Source organism: Bufo bufo, chromosome 5 (assembly GCF_905171765.1).
Source record: "Bufo bufo chromosome 5, aBufBuf1.1, whole genome shotgun sequence".
Taxonomy (NCBI): domain Eukaryota; kingdom Metazoa; phylum Chordata; class Amphibia; order Anura; family Bufonidae; genus Bufo; species Bufo bufo.
This window is the reverse complement of record NC_053393.1, coordinates 280,632,646-280,656,205: the sequence shown is the minus strand read 5'-3', so window position 1 is coordinate 280,656,205 and position 23,560 is coordinate 280,632,646.

Sequence of the window (23,560 nt, the reverse complement as noted above, 5' to 3'; positions counted from 1 at the left end):
ATCATCTTATATGCCATGTGTTTTTTTTGGTTTAGTGTTATACACATCGCCACTTATTCTATATATAACTACCCCTTCCCCCATTTCCTTTTGCCTTGCGTCTCTTATTTCAGGAGTGTTCAAACAGGGGAAGTAAAGTGCAACTGTCCCAAATGTTCCTCAAACTTTTACTCATATCTGAATAAGGACTTAGAATGGGTGCAACCTTAGATTGATAGGATTGGACACTTCCAATTAGCATCATCACTGCAGGCACATTTTAAACCATTGGAACATACAATTTGGAAAGATCCAATCCAATACTGGAGCCCTGTCTGGAAGATCTTATAGATAACACAGGTTAGTATCTTCACATTCTGATGATGCATCACCAATTAGCAGCCCCCCTCCCCCCTCAACCCCCATATGAAATTCCTGAGCAGAGGAGGGGGGTATGAGATGGGAGGGAGTCCTCTCTGAAAACACATCTCAGACAGAACAGGAAGAAGTTTGTTTTGTGGAACTACAAGTGACATTTTGGAGTTTACAGCAGATGTGGTGGGGGGAGGGATGCCTCATGGCAACTTTGTTCTCTCTATAGGATTCAAAATCCTCCATCTTGAAATAAGAAATTCTACTCATTTCTCCAACTTCTCTTTTTAATTATCAATACACTTATGCATTAACTGTCCATCTTTTAGTGCTGTAATCTCTAATTCTAGGGCTATAAATCGTCACTATTTAAACACACACAGATCATTAGGGCAACAAAACTTAACCAGTTCATTTCTGAACGTTTAACACAAGCCCTTTCTAATTGCAAACACTGAAACACTTTTTCCCTTGCCATGAATTAACTTCCTGACACTGCTGTGTTTTCTCACTCACAATAGCCGGGAGTTCTGATGTACACTGTCTGTAAGCTTCTAACTTCACAGATTTTTTACAGCTTTTCATCCCTGTTGCCAGCCGGGCATAACATTCTGTTTCACATTTTAACTGTCAATTCTCACATCCTGCCCAATTGTCTACCCATGTGTTAACTAGGAAATAATTTGTGGGACTAGACCGTGCAACAAAGTTTACATGTTGGCAGTGATAGAAACAGAATGATTTCAAAGTGGGATGCGACCGTAAACTTACCACCCGGTCAACATCTCACACAGACAGATAATCTTAATACTTCTAAAATACTTATACTATATATACATAAGAGTTAATTCAAGCTTGTATCCTTCTGTTCCCGGAGCAGATTATTCATATAGTGCACTATCTCTTAACGATATGGACTTACTAAGCCTTTTATAATCAACATAAGCTTCCCTGAGCTTTTGCGCGTGCCCCAGACACCGCAATCCACCGAAATCATAAATAGATGGTTCGACTTACTTGAATGAGATTTTGGTCATTGCTCCCAGGTCCAAGGAGGACAATAATTGATGTCTTTCACTGTAGACCTGAAGAGATGACCCTCCCAATCCCGGAAACCGAGCCCCCAAGCTGTTGGGCAAAATTTACTCTCTTGCCTAAACGTGTCCCTGACACATGATTTCGGTGATCAGCTTGAATTAAACCTTATCCGGTACCGGGAGAATGAAGAAGATAACACTGAAGACGTGTGTAGTTTTAATCCATTCTGATTTATTTCACAGTTAGCAAACAGTTATAATAGAGGGGGTTGAGCTTCCTTGACATCCAATCATATGTTAGCATTAGTATTCAACCTATGGTATCGATCACACATGAGCTCTGCATTAACATAATAGATGACCCATAGTAACAGCATTTGACCAATCAGGTATATACACATAGGCCAGCATACACTTGAGCCAGATGACCTTATATGGCTAGGACTGTTTCAAACTTACAAACTAAGGAATGTATGGATTTCTTGAAACAGCACAGGAAGTGTCACACATTCCATAAGGGGAAGGGGACATTTTGTAAGTGCACTAACCAAATGTAATACACATGGCTGAATAAGACAAAATGGAGTCACATATATCCCATCAGGAAGGAGGGATAAGTGGAGGCAGGAGGGAAGGGAAGAGGGAAGAACAGGTTAACAAACATAAACAAGTAACAGAACACAAAAAATAATGTCACATGTAAGTTAATTTCTGGTAGCAAGAAACCCTTACCAACGGGGCCCCGTCAGTCTAAGTATATAGTAATTTTCTCTGAAGAGATTAAATTGTTCCATTTTGTCCAAATTTCGAGATTTTTTGTAATTACTAGGGATGAGCGAACCCGAACTGTATAGTTCGGGTTCGTACCGAATTTTGGGGTGTCCGTGACACGGACCCGAACATTTTCGTAAAAGTCCGGGTTCGGTGTTCGGCGCTTTCTTGGCGCTTTTTGAAAGGCTGCAAAGCAGCCAATCAACAAGCGTCATACTACTTGCCCCAAGAGGCCATCACAGCCTTGCCTACTATTGGCATGGCTGTGATTGGCCAGTGCAGCATGTGACCCAGCCTCTATATAAGCTTGGGTCACGTTGCGCTGCACGTCACTCTGCTGATTCAAGCATAGGGAGAGGTTGCAGCTGCGACGTTAGGGCGAGATTAGGCAGATTAACTCCTCCAAAAGACTTCATTCTGTGATCGATCTGCAGCTGTGGATCATTGAAGTGCTTCTATTCAATTGCTCAGTGTTTTTAGGCTGCCCAGAGCGTTTTTAGATCACTTTTTTCTGGGGTGATCGGCGGCCATTTTGTGATAGCACAAGCTATCACCAAGTGTATTTAACCATCAATAGTGTGGTTATTTTGTGCTATATCCTACATCAGCTGCAGGCTGAGCCTGTGTCACCGAAGTGCATTTAACCATCAACAGTCTGGTTATTTTTTGGCCATATACTACATCAGCTGCAGGCTGAGCCTGTGTCTCCGAAGTGCATTTAACCATCAACAGTTTGGTTATTTTTTGGCCATATACTACATCTGGTGCAGGCTGAGCCTGTGTCACCCAAGTGCATTTAACCATCAATAGTGTGGTTATTTTTTGGCCATATACTACATCAGGGGCAAGTTGAGTCTGTCACCCAGCGCCTAAAAAATAGACCTGACATTTCTATTCAACCAAATCTGTACTGTTTTAGCTGGTCAAGTTATTTGTAGTGACCGTAAAAGCACACTTTTTGTTCTGGGTTGAAAAACTATTCCCAAATTTGCCATTCTCAAAATAACTAGTTTCTGGTATATGAGGCCTACTTGAAATCTATCCCAAAAAGGATATCTTACATTGAAGGTGCTGATAGTGTCATTCAGAAAAACCTAAGACACACGCTACCGTGCAGATAGAAGTCTGATTCTGTGATTAAACCTATACCTGTCACACAGCGCAAAAAAACCCAGGCCTGACATTTCTATTCAACCAAATCTGTACTGTTTTAGCTGGTCAAGTTATTTGTAGTGACCGTAAAAGCACATTTTTTGTTCTGGGTTGAAAAACTATTCCCAAAATTGCCATTCTCAAAATTGTGGTGAACGGGAACAATGAGGAAAACATCTAATAAGGGACAGGGATGCGGACGTGGACATGGTCGTGGTGGTGTTAGTGGACCCTCTGGTGCTGGGAGAGGACGTGGCCGTTCTGCCACAGCCACACGTCCTAGTGAACCAACTACCTCAGGTCCCAGTAGCCAGCAGAATTTACAGCGATATTTGGTGGGGCCCAATGCCGTTCTAAGGATGGTAAGGCCTGAGCAGGTACAGGCATTAGTCAATTGGGTGGCCGACAGTGGATCCAGCACGTTCACATTATCTCCCACCCAGTCTTCTGCAGAAAGCGCACAGATGGCGCATGAAAACCAAGCCCATCGGTCTGTCACATCACCCCCATGCATATCAGGGAAACTGTCTGAGCCTCAAGTTATGCAGCAGTCTCTTATGCTGTTTGAAGACTCTGCTGCCAGGGTTTCCCAAGGGCATCCACCTAGCCCTTCCCCAGGGGTGGAAGAGATAGAATGCACTAACGCACAACCACTTATTTTTCCTGATGATGAGGACATGGGAATACCACCTCAGCACGTCTCTGATGACGAAACACAGGTGCCAACTGCTGCGTCTTTCTGCAGTGTGCAGACTGAACAGGAGGTCAGGGATCAAGACTGGGTGGAAGATGATGCAGGGGACGATGAGGTCCTAGACCCCACATGGAATGAAGGTCGTGCCACTGACTTTCACAGTTCGGAGGAAGAGGCAGTGGTGAGACCGAGCCAACAGCGTAGCAAAAGAGGGAGCAGTGGGCAAAATCAGAACACCCGCCGCCAAGAGACTCCGCCTGCTACTGACCGCCGCCATCTGGGACCGAGCACCCCAAAGGCAGCTTCAAGGAGTTCCCTGGCATGGCACTTCTTCAAACAATGTGCTGACGACAAGACCCGAGTGGTTTGCACGCTGTGCCATCAGAGCCTGAAGCGAGGCATTAACGTTCTGAACCTTAGCACAACCTGCATGACCAGGCACCTGCATGCAAAGCATGAACTGCAGTGGAGTAAACACCTTAAAAACAAGGAAGTCACTCAGGCTCCCCCTGCTACCTCTTCTGCTGCTGCCGCCTCGGCCTCTTCTGCTGCTGCCGCCCGCCTCGGCCTCTTCCTCCGCCTCTGGAGGGACGTTGGCACTTGCCGCCCAGCAAACATGGGATGTACCACCAACACCACCACCTGCGTCACCAAGCATCTCAACAATGTCACACGGCAGCGTTCAGCTTTCCATCTCACAAACATTTGAGAGAAAGCGTAAATTCCTACCTAGCCACCCTCGATCCCTGGCCCTGAATGCCAGCATTTCTAAACTACCGGCCTATGAAATGCTGTCATTTAGGCTGGTGGACACAGACAGCTTCAAACAGCTCATGTCTCTTGCTGTCCCACAGTATGTTGTTCCCAGCCGGCACTACTTCTCCAAGAGAGCCGTGCCTTCCCTGCACAACCAAGTATCCGATAAAATCAAGTGTGCACTGCGCAACGCCATCTGTGGCAAGGTCCACCTAACCACAGATACGTGGACCAGTAAGCACGGCCAGGGACGCTATATCTCCCTAACTGCACACTGGGTAAATGTAGTGGCGGCTGGGCCCCAGGCGGAGAGCTGTTTGGCGCACTTCCTTCCGCCACCAAGGATCGCAGGGCAACATTCTTTGCCTCCTGTCTCCCCCTCCTCCTACTCAGCTTCCTCCTCCTCTTCTTCCACCTGCTCATCCAGTCAGCCACACACCTTCACCATCAACTTCAGCACAGCCCGGGGTAAACGTCAGCAGGCCGTTCTGAAACTCATATGTTTGGGGGACAGGCCCCACACTGCACAGGAGTTGTGGGGGGGTATAGAACAACAGACCGACGAGTGGTTGCTGCCGGTGAGCCTCAAGCCTGGCCTGGTGGTGTGCGATAATGGGCGAAATCTCGTTGCAGCTCTGGGACTAGCCGTTTGACGCACATCCCTTGCCTGGCGCATGTGCTGAATTTGGTGGTGCAGAAGTTCATTCACAACTACCCCGACATGTCAGAGCTGCTGCATAAAGTGCGGGCCGTCTGTTCGCGCTTCCGGCGTTCACACCCTGCCGCTGCTCGCCTGTCTGTGCTACAGCGTAACTTCGGCCTGCCCGCTCACCGCCTCATATGCGACGTGCCCACCAGGTGGAACTCCCCCTTGCACATGCTGGACAGACTGTGCGAGCAGCAGCAGGCCATAGTGGAGTTTCAGCTGCAGCACGCACGGGTCAGTCGCACTGCGGATCAGCCCCACTTCACCACCAATGACTGGGCCTCCATGCGAGACCTGTGTGCCCTGTTGCGCTGTTTCGAGTACTCCACCAACATGGCCAGTGGCGATGACGCCGTTATCAGCCTTAGAAGTGGTATTGTATGTCTCCTTGAGAAAACACTTAGGGCGATGATGGAAGAGGAGGTGGCCCAGGAGGAAGAGGGGTCATTTTTAGCACTTTCAGGCCAGTCTCTTCAAAGTGACTCAGAGGGAGGTTTTTTGCAACAGCAGAGGCCAGGTACAAATGTGGCCAGACAGGGCCCAATACTGGAGGACGAGGATGAGGAGGAGGATGAGGATGAAGCATGTTCACAGCGGGGTAGCACCCAAAGCAGCTCGGGCCCATCACTGGTGCGTGGCTGGGGGGAAACACAGGACGATGACGATACGCCTCCCACAGAGGACAGCTTGTCCTTACCTCTGGGCAGCCTGGCACACATGAGCGACTACATGCTGCAGTGCCTGCGCAACGACAGCAGACTTGCCCACATTTTAACGTGTGCGGACTACTGGGTTGCCACCCTGCTGGATCCCCGGTACAAAGACAATGTGCCCGGCTTACTTCCTACACTGGAGCGTGATAGGAAGATGCGCGAGTACAAGCGCACGTTGGTAGATGCGCTACTGAGAGCATTCCCAAATGTCACAGGGGATCCAGTGGAAGCCCAAGGCGAAGGCAGAGGAGGAGCAAGAGGTCGCCAACGCAGCTGTGTCACGGCCAGCTCCTCTGAGGGCAGGGTTAGCATGGCAGAGATGTGGAAAAGTTTTGTCACCACGCCACAGCTAACTGCACCACCACCTGAAACGGAACGTGTTGGCAGGAGGCAACATTTCACTAACATGGTGGAACAGTACCTGTGCACACCCCTCCACGTACTCACTGAAGTGACCTTGGGAATAGATGAGATCAAAATCATTTCCTTTTCCCTTTTGGGTATTAATGTGAGTGGAAGGTTTCCAGGGTCAGGAGTAATTATTTTGGCCTTTTTTTGTTTTTCCTGCCAGATTTTAAGTGTATGGTTCGTGTAGGGAGACCTTTTTAATATTTTTGTATAAATCACTATTATAGACAGTCTTCCATGTGACCTGGTTGAGCGGGCAACACGCACAACTCTCCTCCAGGTCCACCCAGGGTTTCCTTATTGGTCTAATGTTCCATTCTAAGATTCTGGATACGGTCGCCGCATCTCGATACTTCTCAAAGTCTGGCAGGCCAAGACCCCCTGTTTTTTTAGGTTTCGTTAAGATGTTATAAGCAGTCCTGTGCTGGCCTTTCTTCCAGATGAAGGAAAGTATTATTCTCTTTAATTTTAAGAAAAAAAAAATTGGAATGTTTATAGGGATACCTTGTAGTAGATATAAAACTTTAGTGAGAGATACCATCTTAATTATATTGACCCTACCCATCCAGGAGATGAAAAAATCATTCCAACCTGATGAGTCCTTTTTAAGGCTGGCTAATAGGGGTGTGAAATTCAAATCAAATATTTCCTTCTGGGACGAGGCCATATGAACCCCCAAGTATTTGAAGTGGGTAGTGGACGGACTCAGGCGACTAATAGTTTTAACTTTATCCCAGGTGTGTTTGTCTATGTTGACATAAAAAATTGTAGATTTGTTTAAATTAATCTTGAAGTATGAGAGTTTCCCATAGGTTTCTAGTTCTGTTAAAATGTTGGGTATTGTGGACGTGGGGTTCGTGACAAAAAATATGTCGTCAGCAAATGCTGCTATTTTGTGGAACATGTTAGGTGTTTTTAAACCGGTAATGTTTTCATTCTGTCTAATTTTGGCTAATAGGGGTTCTAATGAAAGAATAAAAAGAAGTGGTGAAAGGGGGCATCCCTGTCTAGTTCCATTTTGTATAGTAAATGATCTGGACCTTGTGCCGTTGACGCTCACTGAAGCCGAGGGTTGGGTTTATAAGGCTTTAACTTTACTAATAAAGCTCTCAGGAAGACCAAACCTAGTCAGAGAAGCCAAGAGGAAATTCCAATTGAGGCGGTCAAACGCTTTTTCCGCGTCAGTTGAAATTTAACGCAAGAGGTATAGATTTGTTCTTGCTATATTCCATAGCCAGAAGTGTTTTTAAAATGTTGTCTTTGGCTTCTCTTCCTGGTGTGAAACCCACCTGGTCATAATTAATTATATCTGGAATAACTTTTTTAAGTCTGTTGGCCAGGGTTTTTGTAAATATTTTCAAATCGTTATTTAGGAGGGAGATAGGCCTGTAATTTTGGCAAAGGGAAGGATCTTTCTCTTCCTTTGGAATTACGGTTATATTTGCAGTGAGCGTTTCTGGCCTAAAGTCCAGACCCTGTCCAATACAATTGAAATATTTAGTTAGATGGGGTGATAGAATTGATTTAAAGTGTTTGTAGTAAGCAATGCTGAAGCCATCTGGTCCTGGGCTTTTACCGTTGGGTATGGAACTAATAATTTCTTCTATTTCTTCTTGATTCAAAGGTTCTGAAAGTAGTGCCTTTTTGAGAGTTATCTAATTTTGGAAGGTCTATTTTATCTAGGTATTCCTTGACCTCTTGGGGTAATGGGATTGTGGAATTGGGTTCTGTGTCAATATTATAGAGTTTTTTGTAATAGTCGTGGAATGTTTCAGCGATATTTTTAGGGGTATACTCCAGATTACCTTTGTCATTCTTAATCTTGTGGACAATTGTTTTGCTTCTGTTTCTGAACTACTCTAGCTAGATCTTTACCACATTTATTCCCATTCAAAAAATGTTTGTATTTGCTGTAGTAGAGATCTTTCTGAGACATGATTAATCGTGTCTCTCAAGTCACTTCTTAATATAATTAATTCTTTTTCTTTCTCTCTAGAACAGGATGTTTTGTGCTCTTTTTCTAAAATCCTTATCTTGGCCATAATGTTCTCCACTTTAACATTTCTTTCCCTTTTTTTCCTGGCCCCTAGTTGCATTAGGTGACCTCTAATGACCGCCTTGTGTGCTTCCCACACTGTAGCCCAGTTAACTTCTGTAGGTTTATTTTCCTCAAAAAATTGCTTGATTTGGGAGGCTATAAAGTTCTGATCAACTTCTAGTTTTAATAGGGATTTGTTAAGCATCCATGTTGGCCCTGTGTTAGAGGAGGGTGTAATGTTAATTGTGGCTAGTAAAGGGGAATGATCTGAGTAAGAAAAGGTGTCATACAGAGTTTTCCTGACTTTATCCAAATTATTTTGTCTAATATATAGGTGATCAATCCTAGAATATTGGTTAAGGATTGAGGAGAAGTGTGAGTAGTCTTTTTCTCCTTGATTTTCAAATCTCCATATGTCTACTAATTGTCTTTCTTGTAGAATATTCTTAACCACTTTTAGTCTTTTGTAAGGAAGAGAAGTCTTTCCTCTTGATGTGTCTAAAGAGGGATTTAAGGAGATGTTAAAGTCTCCTCCCACTATTAATATTCCTTCCTGAAATTTGTCTATGATCTCAAATACATGTTTAAGGAACCTCACCTGATTTCTATTTGGCACATATAAATTAACAATTGTGTGTAGGATTCTGTTAATATGGCCTTTAAGCAGAACATATCTCCCTTCTTCGTCCATTACCTTGTCTACTTCGATAAAGATAATGTTTTTATGTATAAGGGTAGCTACACCCTTTCTCCTTCTAAGGGGTGTGTTTGAATTATACCACCTTGTGTATGCTCCCTTTTTAGTGTGAGGAGTATATGACTTTTTGAAATGGGTCTCCTGGATGAGAGCAATTCCTACCTTCTCCTTTTTAAGGTATTCCAGGATCTGGTTTCTTTTCTTTGGAACGTTTAACCCGTTGACATTGTACGTGGCTATTATTAGGTCTTGCATACTGAAAGTATAACGTAGGAGAGTCTTTTAAGCATGTGACATTTTAACAATGTAAGTAAACATGTGAAACAATAACAACAATTTAGTGGTTGGGTGCTGTACATCTCGTGTGTTACGAGCCTGGTGTACAGCTCTGGAACTATGAATAATAAGTCACCAGCAACTCTTGAGCTAGCCCTTAAAGCTCAGTGGATGCTGGGTTAACACTTGACTTATAAGGAGGGAACTTCCTGGGGGGAAGGACCGTTCCCTCTATTGTTGGGCGAACTTTGCCTCCGCAACGACACAAAGGACGCCGACGAGGAGGCCAAGGACTACCAACTAAACTTACTTGGGTGGGGGAGGACCATTAAGTCCCCGGCATCTAGGTTGGTAACTGTGCCACAATTAATAGAAAGAATAAAACGATGAGGCAAATCTCAATATACATGAAGAAAGAAACCTTAAAACTTAGTTCTTTTGAAGAACCCTGGAATCAGAATCATATGTTAATTTCAACCATCACCCTCAGTCGGTCTCTGGCTTTTTGCAGGGGTCTTGGGAAATCCTTTTTCTAGCGATCTGTGTCTTTTTGATTGGGTGGGAGTCACGTTGTTCCAGGGTTCCACCTTTGGCAAGGTAGGGAATTGAAGCTCCTCATCATTTAGTATTGTCCGGTCATTAATTTGTATGTCTGACAAATCTAATTTATGAAGCACTGGACTCAGGTCTTTGGGTGTCCTGACTGTATAGGATCTGCCTTGTATTGTGGTGAGTAGACCCACAGGGAACAGCCATCTGTATTTGATATTTTTATTCCTCAATTCTCTGGTCAAAGGGAGGAGTCTACTTCTAAACTGAAGCGTGAATCTTGAGATGTCTTGGAATAGGGTTATCTCGCTATCTTCCCATTCAATTCTTTTTGCAACCCTGGCCTTTTGAATAATGCTCTCTTTTGTCCTGAAGCTCTGCAGGTAGCATAGTACATCTCTTGGAAAGTCTGTTTTGACATGTTTTGGCCTGTATACTCTGTGCTCTCTATAAACAGCTCAGTTTTATCTTCCTGCTGTAAGAGCTCATTAAAAAGTTGTGTAAGGACAGAATGAATGTCCTTAACTTGGACTGTTTCAGGAAGGCCTTTAATTCTGATATTATTCCTGCGGGACCTGTTTTCAAGGTCATCTAGGTGGATGCGCATATTGTATAGCTCTCTCTTTTGGTTGAGTATGGATCTTTCAGATATATCCGCATGATTGATGAGCGTGGATGTTGTTTCCTCTATGCCGTTGTTCTGGTGTAAATTTGGCGAATATCGGCCTTTATCTCAGTAAGTTCTTCTTTGATAGAGGAAGAAAAGTCCTTCAGAAGCTCTTTAAAAAAGTCCTTGGAGGGAAGGGCTTTGATGTAGTTTTTCACCTCCGTAAGGGAGCTAGGAGTACTGTCGTCTTCACTCTCTGTATCACTTGAGTTAGCTTCGTTGATCTTGCTGTTTAACTGTTTGGAAACCTCTGAGGATTTTTTGAGGTGTTTTGAGGCCTTTGGGGTCGCTTCGACTGAAGATTTATTTTTGCCCATCTTGTATGCTAGAAGACGCCGGGAACATATAGGTGAAAGATTGTTTAGCTCATAGCAAGGTTCCTTGCTCTATTTTGAGGAGAAGTGTTGAATTTATCTTCTCTTTAACTATCGTGACCAATAATCATTATCTCATGAATTTGCAGTATCAGGGACTGCTATTATCATGCAGAAATACTTTAATGAAAAGGCAGTCTTTAATTTGCTTGCCAGCGGCACTTGTAATAGCAGGCTATCATAGCTATAGAAGGACATATGATAATGTACTTTAAGTAATCTGCTTGTTAGCTGGAGCCTTGCTGGGGAGACTATTGCTTTTCTTAATCCTCACAGCAGTATGATTAGGCTGTGCTTGAGCAGCGATCTGCTATAGATTAGTACTGTCTGCTGTTATGATGATGGCTCTATCAGGCCAATGGAATAGCTCATAGGGGTAACCAGACACTTTATAAGCTTGGCACTGGGGCGACTGTCTGCCCCACTAATGTGCCTTTTATTATGGTGAGTTCCGCTTTGCAGCGCTCACTACAGCTCCCTCTAAGTGCTGGGAGGCAGGCGCGCAAGGATCTGCAAGACACAGTCCCTTTCGAGCAGCGCTGTGTTACTTTGAAGTCGGTAGCTTTGGCCGGAACTACTTTCTCTCCCACAGATATCGGCCCAGCTCCGGTGACTTTAGTACTAGCCTCGGCTGATTTGCTATAGTCTGCCAGTGCAGGTATCGACAGTTTAGCCTTGGTCCTCTCCGGTCTGTAGGGCTCTCCGAATCTATATAAGCGGGACTATTTTACCTCTTTCGGCTCTTTCTCCCCGCCGGGAGCGCTGACGTCTTTTATCCAGAGAATAGCCGCTAATAAGGCACTCACCACAGAATAAGGGTGGTATAAGTCCCTCAGATGTGCCTATGTCCTCAGAGCCTCTTAAATCCGAAATAAATGTCCATATAATGGGGATAATTAGCTTAAAGAGCAGGAGCTCAATCCACATGCAGCCGTCCTGCTCCTCAGTTGGCTCCGCCCCCCTGATCTGTGGTTTTGTGTTACCAATACTGTACTGCAACAGAAAACTGTGCCTATATCACAGATTCCAAAGCTCTGGGCCTTCTATAGTGTCTATAATCTGTGGTGTTCTGTAGTTCACAGTGTTATACATCGGAAAACCATGTCTGTATGGCAGATTCCAGCAATCTGGGCCTAAGATAGTGTCTAGAATCTGTGGCGTTCTGGTTACAATGCTGTAACTACATCAGGAAATATTGTATTGCAGATTCCAATGCTCTGGGCCCTCTATAGCATCTATAATATGTGGCGTTCTGTAGCCAGCAGTGTGCTAAGTCAGAAAACAGTGTGTGTATGGCAGATTCCAGCAATCTGGGCCTAAGATAGTGTCTAGAATCTGTGGCGTTCTGGTTACAATGCTGTAACTACATCAGGAAACATTGTATTGCAGATTTTAATGCTCTGGGCCCTCTATAGCATCTATAATATGTGGCGTTCTGTAGCCAGCAGTGTGCTAAGCCAGAAAACAGTGTGTGTATGGAAGATTCCAATAAACTGGGCCTGATCTGTGGTTTTGTGTTACCAATACTGTACTGCAACAGAAAACTGTGCCTATATCACAGATTCCAAAGCTCTGGGCCTTCTATAGTGTCTATAATCTGTGGCGTTCTGTAGTCAGCAGTGTGCTAAATCAGAAAACAGTGTGTGTATGGCAGACTCCAATAAACTGGGCCTGAGCTGTGGTGTTCTGTTACCAATACTGTACTGCAACAGAAAACTGTGCCTATGAGGGGGGCGTGGCTTGGCTGCTGAACTGGATGGCCGCATGAAGTGAGAGCTCCTCTGCATGATAGCTCTATAAGCGACTAAAAACCGACTTATGCTTCAAAATGGACCATTTTTACAGCACCAAGCGATCCAGACACTCAAGGACCAGAGGACCTAAGAATTCTGATCGTTCAATTCGCAGAAATAGATCGTTTTCAAGCCATGAACAGGAGGATCGGGACGATGCACGGACAGTCTCTGATGCCTCATCGGGCTCTAGCTACAGGAGGGCTCCTGCCTATGAGAAAAGATCGGTTTATAAGACACCGACTAACACAGAAAGAAGAATGCCGCATGTGCCTCCCTGCACCCCGTTTAAAAAGGGGAAACCGACGGATTTATTGAGAGATTTGTCAAGCGCTGGATCCGGCTCCTGTAAAACTCCGCCCGACCTGAGCAGAAAAAAGATCGTGGCAGGAGCCGCAGCACCAGCCGCAAGCCATCCGACTCGCTGGAACACAGCGATCGTGAGCAGGGAGAGGCTGCCTATTCTACAAAGAGCCAGGAGAACGCCTCACCGGCACTGAGCCCTCAAAGACAGGAGAAGAAGCCGCAGCAGGACCGGAGCCAGGACGCAGTGAGTACTGTACATACGAGCGAGACTGCCCCTGACACTTTCACAGACTTCTAAGCCACAGACAAGGAGCTGTCAGCGACACTTCTTAAAGATATGCTCCTGGCATTAAGGAGCTCTATTAATAGCGATTTCAAAGAAACAATATTGCCATTCCAACAAGCAGTGAAGGAGCTTGGCGACAGAGTATCACACATAGAAAATAAGATGGGAGAATTTGCTGAGTCTCAAAACGAAGTTATAGATCACCACAATGCTATAGAAGATACAGTGGAATCTCTGCAAGCTAAGATTACGGATTTGGAAGATCGCAGCAGAAGAAATAATATTAAATTCAGAGGAGTCCCTGAGTCAGTTCCCAACAGTGACCTGGTCCCTTATATTACTGATCTGATTAAAGTGTTGATTCCTCATGCTAAAGAATTTGAACTAAGCATTGATAGGGCACATAGGTTGCCCAAACCAGCGTATCTACACAAAGATGTTCCCCGCGACGTGCTTGCACGATTTACTTTTTTTCATGTGAAGGAATTGATGTTGAGGGAAATGAGAAAAAATCCTACTCTTCCTGAACAATTTGCTGGGTTGAAACTCTTTACTGACCTCTCTGCGGCCACCATCAAGGCTAGAAAAGATTTATTACTAGAACTTTGGCTGCCAACGGCATTAACTACAGATTAACGGCATTAACTTCCCTGTTAAAGTTTGTTTTTAAAGATGGCGCCTTACATGTGCTTAAATCACCTGAAGCTGCATTAACCACCCTTAAAGATTGGAATTTGAAGCTGGAACAACCCCCACTCTACCAGGACAAAGCTTTCAGAAGGCCATAGGAAAGTCAATAATCAAACAAAGCATATGACCGTAAAAGACCAATGAGTCATCCTAAACAAAGGGACGACGCCTGAAGCAGCTACAAGGAGCTTGATTTAATGTGGAGGAGGGGATCTTCATGTTAGCCGGACTTACCCGCCCTGAAACCTTTATTGATGACACTGGCTCATCCACACATTTTTGCCCTGATTGCTATGGGGCTATTTGTTTTTTCGCTTTCAGTTAATGTTTCAGTTTTAATATCCGATTGTTTGTTTTATGTTATTTTTGCAGGAACACACAACCACTTCAATACCAATGTCCACCTCTATCGTCCTGGACCCATGCACCTAGATGAAGAAAATGATGCAATTTTCAGTGAATGCGACTGGAATAGTGACCTGGAGAAATTGAGGTACTCAGCTATGTCTATTTCTCAATTATGGCTATCACTTTAACATCAATTAATGTGAGGGGTTTGAACTCCCCTTTTAAATGATATCAATTGTGGAGTGAGGCTTTGAACAGGAACTGTGACATACTGTATGCCCAGGAGACCCATATTGCTAAAAATAACACCCCACAGATCCGACATAGAAAGTTCCCAAAAATAGTCTATACTACTTATAAAAAGAAAGAGAGGAGTCCTGATAGCATTCAGAGACACTGTCTCAGTTGATATACAAGAGCAACATGTTGATCCTGCAGGAAGATTTATCATATTGATAGCTCTAATCGACAATAAACCTTACACTCTAGTTAATGTATATGCCCCCAATTTAGGCCAGACCAAATTTTTGAAAAAGTTGCTTAAAAAAATAAATACTGTAAAAAAGGGCTATCTATTAATAGGAGGAGATTTTAATGCGGTCCTCAACTCTGAAACAGACACCACTCATGGTGGTAGATACAGGGACTCGGCCTTTCAGAAATTGATAGAGCAAAACGATCTTTATGATATTTGGAGACTCCAACATGCCTCAGAAAAAGATTATACTCACTTTTCACATAAAAGCAACTCGTACTCTAGGATAGATTATTTTCTAATTGAAAGACCCCTCATAGACCTAATTTCCAAAACTGAAATAGGCAATATCGTCTGGTCTGACCACGCCCCTATCAGCCTGACCATCTTCACTAATAGACACCAAACTAACGACTATATGTGGAGAATTAACCCATATATTTTAAATAACGAAAAATTTGCAGACTCCATTAAAACAGACCTGAAAGAGTATTTCAATATCAACGATACCCCAGACATAGACCCTTTTATTATTTGGTGTGCCCACAAAACAAAGATTAGGGGCTCATTCATGTCAATAGGCTCTTTTGTTAAAAAACAGAGAGAAAAGGAAATTACTGAATCCCTGAAACTGATCAAAGATTTGGAATCTAAAAATAAATCAAACCCGTCTTATATAATAACTGAAGAATTACAAAAAGCGAGGTTCAGGATGTACAATCTGCTATTATTTAAATATGAAAAAACTCTCAGACAATCCAAGGTTAATTTTTACTCACACGACAACAAGGCAGGAGCTCTTCTTGCAAGACGTTTGAAATCTAGATTCCAAAAAGCTAAAATCCGCCAAATCATACACCCACATACGAAGCAGATAAAAATTGCCCCTAGGGATATTGCTAATGCTTTCAAACATTATTATGATAATTTGTATAACTTAGCTCCTGATCCCCAGCAATTGATAGGAGAGTCAAATATTGTGGAATTCCTGAAAAAACTCAATTTACCTAAAATTAAATTAGAACATCTCCAACAATGAAATCTCCCGATTTCATTGGTGGAGATCACAAAAGCAATAAAATCTTCCCCCAACCAGAAATCCCCAGGCCCTGATGGATTCTCTGCCGAATATTATTAAAAATTTATTGACATATTACTTCCATATCTCCACAAAATATATAATATAGCGTTCAACACAGGCAATTTCCCTGAGGACATGTTGAGAGCTACGATCGTGACGATCCCGAAACCAGGCAAGGACTCATCGGAAGTTAAGAATTACAAACTTATATCTCTACTGAATGTAGACATAAAAATTTATGCTAAAATTATTGCAGACAGATTTCAAAATATCCTTCCCGACTTAATCCATAAAGACCAGGTGGGCTTCTTAAAGAATAGACAAGGCCCAGATAACACCAGACGTATTGTCTCTGCTTCAATGCTGCCAAAAATATAGAATTCCTTCCATCTTTTTAACAATTGACGCTGAGAAGGCATTTGACCGTATCAATTGGTCTTATGCGTTCAAAGTGCTGGATGCATTTGGGATAATGGGACCTATACACTCGGGTATTGAAGCACTGTACAGTAACCCCTCTGCCAATATATATGTAAACAGCTCCCTATCAGAAACATTCACTATCACAAATGGCACTAGACAGGGCTGCCCTTTCTCCCCTTTACTAGTGGATCTATTGAAAGCACAATCAGATTAAATCCAGATATACACGGCATAGGCCTGGGACACCAAGAATATAAACTAGCCTTATTTGCCGATGATATCATTTTAACATTAACCAACCCTAAAGATTCATTAAAATCTTTTTTTTTTATACTGCTCAGTCTTTCAGCAACTTATCCTATTATAAAATAAATCAAGATAAATCTCAGGCTCTTCCACTTAATATCAACACGACCCTTTTACATAATCTCAAACTCGACTGGCAGAAATCAGAAATTACCTACTTGGGAATACAGGTGTCACATCCCTCCTCAAAACTGTTTGAGAATAACTACCCCAAAAAGTCCATCGAGATATGGGAGCAGGGTCTACTGGGAATGGGTAGGGGTCGTAGGTTACCAGCAGGGCGAGTCCTAGGTGTCTTGGACCTGGCACAAACCTCACAGGCTGACATGTAGGACTTGACATCCCTAGTTAGAGTGGGCCACCAATAAGATCTAGAAACCAGATCCTTAGTGCCCTCAACACCCGGATGTCCACAAAAGGCAGAATCGTGACACTCACCCAACAGCTGGAGACGAAATTGTACGGGAACAAACAACTTATCTGTTGGGGTGGATACCGGTGCCAGATGTTATTCAGACCTAATGCGAGCCGAGATATCCTGGGTAAGAGCTGCTAAGAAGATTTTTGCTGGTAGGATGGATTCAGGTGGTACCTCAGTAGGTTGAAAAGCCTGGAAGCTCCGAGATAATGTGTCCGCCTTCACATTTTTACTTCCCGGCCTGAACGTGATGGAAAAATCAAAACGAGCAAAAAACAGAGCCCATCTGGCTTGATGGGGATTCAACCTCTTAGCAGACTCGAGAAACATAAGGTTTTTATGGTCAGTGACAACAGTTACACAATGTCTTGCCCCCTCCAGGAAATGCCTCCACTCAAATGCCCATTTAATGGCCAGCAGCTCCCTATTCCCTATGTCGTAGTTTCTCTCCGTGGGAGAGAATTTCCTGGAGAAGAAGGCACATGGTCTCAGATTAGTGAGGCTAGCAGGACCTTGTGAAAGGACTGCTCCTACGCCGTCCTCGGACGCATCCACCTCCACAATAAAAGGTTTCTCCTGATCAGGCTGGATCAGAATGGGAGCGCTACTGAATGCCTTTTTTAATTTTTCAAATGAAGAAATGGCCTCAGTAGACCAATTCTCCAAATCCGCCCCTTTCTTAGTAAGGTCGGTCAACGGTTTAGCAATTACGGAAAAATTCATAATAAATTTACGATAGTAATTGGCGAAACCTAAGAACCGTTGTAAGGCCTTTAACCACCTCAGCCCCTATAGCTTAAACACCCTAAATGACCAGGCCACTTTTTACACTTCTGACCTATACTACTTTCACCGTTTATTGCTCGGTCATGCAACTTACCACCCAAATGAATTTTACCTCCTTTTCTTCTCACTAATAGAGCTTTCATTTGGTGGTATTTCATTGCTGCTGACATTTTTTACTTTTTTTGTTAATTGAAATTTAACGATTTTTTTGCAAAAAAATGACATTTTTCACTTTCAGTTGTAAAATTTTGCAAAAAAAACGACATCCATATATAAATTTTTCTCTAAATGTATTGTTCTACATGTCTTTGATAAAAAAAAAATGTTTGGGTAAAAAAAAAATGGTTTGGGTAAAAGTTATAGCATTTACTATGGTACAAAAATGTGAATTTCCGCTTTTTGAAGCAGCTCTGACTTTCTGAGCACCTGTCATGTTTCCTGAGGTTCTACAATGCCCAGACAGTACAAACACCCCACAAATGACCCCATTTCGGAAAGTAGACACCCTAAGGTATTCGCTGATGGGCATAGTGAGTTCATAGAACTTTTTATTTTTTGTCACAAGTTAGTGGAAAATGAAGATAAATATCTTGGTCAAATGCCAACTTTGTATAAAAAAAAAAATGGGAAAAGTTGTCTTTTGCCAAGATATTTCTCTCACCCAGCATGGGTATATGTAAAATGACACCCCAAAACACATTGCCCAACTTCTCCTGAGTACGGAGATACCACATGTGTGACACTTTTTTGCAGCCTAGGTGGGCAAAGGGGCCCACATTCCAAAGAGCACCTTTCGGATTTCACCGGCCATTTTTTACACATTTTGATTTCAAACTACTTACCACACATTTGGGCCCCTAGAATGCCAGGGCAGTATAACTACCCCACAAGTGACCCATTTTGGAAAGAAGACACCCCAAGGTATTCCGTGAGGGGCATGGAGAGTTCCTAGAATTTTATATTTTTTGTGGTAAGTAGTTTGAAATCAAAATGTGTAAAAAATGGCCGGTGAAATCCGAAAGGTGCTCTTTGGAATGTGGGCCCCTTTGCCCACCTAGGCTGCAAAAAAGTGTCACACATGTGGTATCGCCGTATTCAGGAGAAGTTGGGCAATGTGTTTTGGGGTGTCTTTTTACATATACTCATGCTGGGTGAGAGAAATATCTCGGCAAAAGACAACTTTTCCCATTTTATTTATACAAAGTTGGCATTTGACCAAGATATTTTTCTCACCCAGCATGGGTATATGTAAAATGACACCCCAAAACACATTGCCCAACTTCTCCTGAGTACGGCGATACCAGATGTGTGACACTTTTTTGCAGCCTAGATGCGCAAAGGGGCCCACATTCCTTTTATGAGGGCATTTTTAGACATTTGGATCCCAGACTTCTTCTCACGCTTTAGGGCCCCTAAAATGCCAGGGCAGTATAAATACCCCACATGTGACCCAATTTTGGAAAGAAGACACCCCAACGTATTCAATGAGGGTCATGGCGAGTTCATATAAAAAAAAATTTTGCCACAAGTTAGCAGAAATTTCTTTTTTATTTTTTTTTCTCACAAAGTCTCCCTTTCCGCTAACTTGGGACAAAAATTTAAATCTTTCATGGACTCAATATGAGCAAAGACATGGCTGACTTCTCCAAGAATACGATCTCCTGGCTAGGCAGAATAGCAGCGTACAAAATGTTGCTTCTGCCGAGGCTATTGTACCTCTTCAGGTCACTGCCAATTGAAATTCCTGACTCGTTTTTTGCATCACTGAACTCCAGACTTGGGTTATTCATCTGGAACCACAAAGAATCTAGAGTAGCTTTCAAGACCATTATCAGACACCAAAAGAAGGGCGGACTGGGAGTTCCGCATATAAAATATTACTATTTCTCAGCCATATTGGACCAACTATCCCATTGGTGGTCGGATAATCCGGAGAAATTATGGGTCCAAATTGAGAAACATGTTTGTGGCCTCAATACGTTGAAAACCAGACTTTTGACACCCATATTAGGTTTCCTTTCCCCCCCCTTCCTTCTCATATTAATGTAGTTAGAGTCTCTGATGAAATATGGAAATCATTCCTTAAATTGACCTACCGCTGGCGGAGGGTAAGACTGTGGTTTGGGTAGTGGTCGATAGGTTTAGCAAGATGGTTCATTTCATTCCCCAGTCTAAACTTCCGAATGCTAAAACCCTGGCGTCTATTTTTGTGAGAGAGATTGTTTGTTTACATGGCATCCCGGAAAATATTGTTTCTGACAGGGGTGTGCAGTTTGTGTCCAAATTCTGGAGGGCCTTCTGTCAAAGATGTAAAATTTCATTGTCTTTTTCTTCCGCCTACCATCCTGAGCGTAATGGGCAGACTGAACGCCTTAATCAGTCTGTGGAACAATTCTTGAAGTTGTATGTTGCTGATGACCAGCAATTATGGGTCAAATTCCTTCCGTTGGCTGAATTTGCTTTGAATAACCGTGTCAATTCTTCTGCTGGGGTCTCCCCTTTCTTTTGTAACCATGGTTTTCATCCCCGTTTTCATTCTGGGTCGTCCGTCTCCTCCTCTAACCCTGAAGCGGATAAACTCTCCTCCGAACTGTGCATAGTTTGGGCCCGGGTTCAATCGAACCTAGAAAAGGCTCAATGTTCTCAAAAACTCAAGGCCGATAGGAGACGTTCAAGGGGGGTAAACTTTCAGGTTGGGGATAAAGTATGGTTGTCCTCTAAGAATCTATCTCTCAAGGTAACTTCTAAAAAATTTGCTCCTCGTTTTATTGGACCATATAAGATCACGGAAGTGATTAACCCGGTATCTTTTAGGTTGGAGCTGCCTGAGTCATTCCACATTCATAATGTGTTACATAAATCTCTGCTTAAAAAATATTTTGAACCGGTAGTACCATCAAAAGCCTTGCCTCCGCCGGTTCTTGTTAATGATGCTGTCGAGTATGTGGTGTCTAAAATAGTGGATGTCAGGAAGGTGCGTAATTCCTTGCAGTACCTGATTCACTGGAAGGGGTATGGACCTGAAGAGAGATCTTGGGTACCTGCCAGGGAGGTTCATGCTCCTAGACTTGTTCGTAAATTTAATTTAGAACACCCTGAAAAGCCATCGCCTGAAGTCTTGGGTCCGGTGGCCCCTCGTAAAAGGGGGGGGTTCTGTCACGGGGTTCCGAAGGTGCACTCGGTCCCCCATTGCCCACAGAACTGTTGCTTAGCTTTTGGAATGAGGTTCTGTGTTTGACCTCATTCCCAGGGCGGCTTTACTAGCTGGGTGGCTCCCTGCTCCTAGTCTGCCTTGAGCGCCGAGCTGATCACTCGGTGCTCGACTGGTTGGCCTGTCGGTCATGTGACGCTGGCCACGTCACATGACCCTCACTCCCCACTATAAATACAGGCAGCCTGCTGGCTACAGGTTGCCTGTTAATTTCTAGGTTCCTGGCTATTTGTTGGACTGCTGAATACTTACCTGATCCTGTTTCCTGACCATCCTTTTGCCTGCTCCTCCTGTACTGCGCATCCCTCCTGGTATTGTGACCTCGACTCCCACCTGACTACTCTCTTAGGACTCCTCTTGTACTTCTCTGCTCTCCTGGTATTTATGACCCCGGCTTCTCCTGACAATTCTCTGCTTGCTCCATTTGTACTTTGCAGCTTTCCTGGTATTGACTCGGTCCGTTCACGTCCTGTTGTCTGTCTGTCATCCCTGCACTTATTCCAAGTTAGGAATTGCCGTCCAGTTGTCCCCTGTCATTAGGACTCGCCAGGCAAGTAGCCAGGGGTAAGGGTGGAGCGCAGTGGTCACTTCCCTCCCCCCTGTGTGTGTGTGTGTACGCGACCGTTAAAATACCTCTGCACTGTGCCACACAATATACAGTATACCTCTGTACTGTGCCAAACAATATACAGTATACCTCTGCACTGTGCCCCACAATATACAGTATACCTTTACACTGTGCCCCACAATATACAGTATACCTTTACACTGTGCCCCACAATATACAGTATACCTCTACACTGTGCCCCACAGTATACAGTATACCTCTACACTGTGCCCCACAGTATACAGTATACCTCTACACTGTGCCCCACAGTATACAGTATACCTCTACACTGTGCCCCACAGTATACAGTATACCTCTACACTGTGCCCCACAGTATACCGCTACACTGCCACATAATATACAGTATACCTCTACACTGTGCCACATAATATACAGTATACCGCTACACTGTGCCACACAATATACAGTATACCTCTGCACTGTGCCACACAATATACAGTATACCTCTATACTGTGCCCCACAATATACAGTATACCTCTACACTGTGCCCCACAATATACAGTATACCTCTACACTGTGCCACACAGTATACCTCTACACTGTGCCACACAGTATACCTCTATACTGTGCCACACAGTATACAGTATACCTCTACACTGTGCCACACAGTATACAGTATACCTCTACACTGTGCCACACAATATACAGTATACCGCTACACTGTGCCACACAATATACTGTATACCGCTACACTGTGTAGTCTGTTCTATAAGCACCATTGTTTTGTGGTGGTGGACAGAAAATAATCTGGAAGTGCCCCTCCCGAGACCAGGCTCTGACTGCTAGGGGGGGTCTGCTGAGCTAACGGATGCCCCCTATGGCAGCAGCACCACCATAGCCCCATATATGGCTAAAAAATTATTGCTGGGGGGGGAGGTGACACCATTTTCTACCGCACCGGGTGACACCAGCCCTAGCAACCAGGCCACTGGCTCCGCCTGCTTCATTCATAAAGTGGGAGGAGCAGGCGCGTGACGTCAGTGAGTTGCGCTGCCGCCCGGCCTGCTACTGAGCTTGTGAGTACAGAGAGCTCAGAGGGAGAGGATCCCAGAGGATTTCAAGTTGTTCACATATGAATATTAGTATTACAGTGAGCGGGGCCTGGTGTAATAGAATACAGTATACCGCTACACTGTGCCACACAATATACAGTATACCGCTACACTGTGCCACACAATATACAGTATACCGCTACACTGTGCCACACAATATACAGTATACCGCTACACTGTGCCACACAATATACAGTATACCGCTACACTGTGTCACACACTATACAGTATACCTCTACACTGTGCCCCACAATATACAGTATACCGCTACACTGTTCCACACAGTATACAGTATACCGCTACACTGTGCCACACAATATACAGTATACCGCTACACTGTGCAACACAATATACAGTATACCGCTACACTGTGCCACACAATATACAGTATACCGCTACACTGTGCCACACAATATACAGTATACCGCTACACTGTGCCACACAATATACAGTATACCGCTACATTGTGAAACACAATATACAGTATACCGCTACACTGTGCCACACAATATACAGTATACCGCTACACTGTGCCACACAATATACAGTATACCGCTACACTGTGTA